The following is a 2,516-nucleotide window of genomic DNA, read 5'->3' as shown; positions in this document are numbered from 1 at the left end:
GGGGAGTGGGGAGAGGGGTGTGGGGGAGTGGGGATGCCCAGTGCTCTGCAGCTCAGGAAGGGTCTCCCTGGGAGGGGGAGCAAAGGCATGATAGCAATACCCCTCCACTGGGTGCCACCATGCTCCCGGTACTGCTCTTTATTATCTGTGATGCTCAAGTCAAACCTCCAAGGAGGTGGTGTTATCATCTTAGGTACAGAGAGACTGAGGCTCGGAGAGATTCAGTGACTCGCTCAGGGTCTTGCCTGGGCCCGTCCTGAGTGTGTCTGATGGAACCCTGCGCTGCGGACTGGAACCAAAACAGAGTCTCTGCACTCCTTCCTGGGAGAAGCCAGGGACCCGCCCTGCTCAGTAGGAAGCCGGGTCCTATTCCCCTCACCCCAAGGGCTTCATGGTTTGGGAGAGTGGGCTGTTGAAATGCAGGGAAGCCAGGGTCCATCTGGGCACGGAGCGGTAGCTCAGGGCCAGCCAGGGGAGGACAGCCACGCCCAGGGGCCGCTGCCAAGTCTTCACGGGGAATGGAGTCCACCTCTCCCTCCTCGTCCCATCGCACACGTAAATGGGACGCCCCTCCGTTCTCCTCCGCTCCTGTCCCCTCCAGAGGCAGGACCCACTCAAGCTGAGGCCAGAGCACCAGGTCTTTAGGTCGTTAGCCTTGTCGCTAAGGCTTGTTTACTCTCCACAGGCCATGACCCTTCCTGCCTGACAAACGCCCCATGGCTGGATGTTTGTGTCACCAACACCTGCCGGTGGTGCAACAGTTCGGGGACCAGTGACGTGGACATGATACCACGAAAAGGAGTCAATACCACAAATGGACGGAGTGCACTCTAAGTCAACATAGCGATGCTGTGCCCACAAAGATAAGGCTCTGAATTGTTTGTTTCTGTTTTGTTTACATGTACCGTTCCTCATCCCCAAAGATGGGAGGCTGCTGTCAGGAAAATGGAGGTGATGATCATGATGATGGTGATAGGGAGGGAGAGGGAGAGAGGAGACTCCCAGGACCAGTGAAAATAAGAAGAATCGCAGAAAATGACACCTGACAAAGATGATACCACGAAAAGGAGTCAATACCACAAATGGACGGAGTGCACTCTAAGTCAACATAGCGATGCTGTGCCCACAAAGATAAGGCTCTGAATTGTTTGTTTCTGTTTTGTTTACATGTACCGTTCCTCATCCCCAAAGATGGGAGGCTGCTGTCAGGAAAATGGAGGTGATGATCATGATGATGGTGATAGGGAGGGAGAGGGAGAGAGGAGACTCCCAGGACCAGTGAAAATAAGAAGAATCGCAGAAAATGACAGCCTGACAAAGCACAAGGCCTGAAGGACACAAGCCCAGGCAGCGGGAAGGCTACGCTGTGGTCAGTGACTTTCACACTGGCTTTGGGTTTTCTGGACGCCCACGAAGGGGACGTTCAGCCCGTCACATACTCATCGGCATCAGAAACAGAAAGTGCACGGGACTCGCATGGAAAATAGAGCTTTTCCAAAGCGGGCGTTGCAGAATAGAGATCTCTGTGAGACCGTTTATACAGGTGTCTTTGGACTGTGGAAGTGACTGAGGAATGGCAATCTTCCTTAAGGTCAAGGTGAACAGCCCACATAGCTAAGCTTCTGGTGACAGGATCTATGGATAGAATTAAGAGTGCCTGCCATTTTTGAGTAGAAAGTCCTGTCTATTAAAATATTAACTAACATCAATAAATAGCTTTTAATTTTGTTAATATTTAAAAGAGTACAATGCACAAAAAGTATAAAACACAGATAAGCAAAATATATATGATTATATATTTTTCCACCATTAGCATTTGTATATTTTTTCTAGGCATATATTTACATACTTTTACATAATTTTTTACAAATTTATTTTTATGTGATCAAGCTGTTTAGTAACCCAATTTATCATTTGAAGAGTACATCATATGTATACATCTATGTCAATAAGTGTTGATTCACAATATGATTGTTAATGGAGATTAATATGGACATACCATAATTTAACAATATCTTGTACATTATATTTTGCTTATTTGGTTGTCTGGTTTTTTATATGTTTTTATTGATTTTTAGAGAGAGAGGGAGGGAGAGGGATGGAGAGATAGCAACATCAATAAGAGAAACATCATCAATCGGCTGCCTTCTGCACGCTCCCTACTGGGGATTGAACCCAAAGCCCAGGCATATGCCCTGTCCTGGAATAGAACCATGCTCAACCGCTGAGCCACTCCGGCCAGACTATTTGTTTTTTATTTTTTATTTATTGATTTTATTTATTTATTTAAAAAAACATTTTTATTGATTTCAGAGAGGAAGGAAGAGGTAGAGAGAGATAGGAACATCAATGATGAGAGAAAATCATTGATTGGCTGCCTCCTGTATGCCCCACACTGGGGGATTGTAGGGAGCTGCTATAGGGTTAAGCCTCAGACTGACCTGTTGGCAAAGCCACAAACAAGTCCCAGCTTAGAGGGCACAGCCCTCTTAGCATAATTAGGCTTGACCTTATGA

The sequence above is a fragment of the Myotis brandtii genome, unplaced genomic scaffold (assembly GCF_000412655.1).
Source record: "Myotis brandtii unplaced genomic scaffold, ASM41265v1 scaffold105, whole genome shotgun sequence".
Classification (NCBI taxonomy): domain Eukaryota; kingdom Metazoa; phylum Chordata; class Mammalia; order Chiroptera; family Vespertilionidae; genus Myotis; species Myotis brandtii.
Note: the sequence above shows the minus strand (reverse complement) of the source record.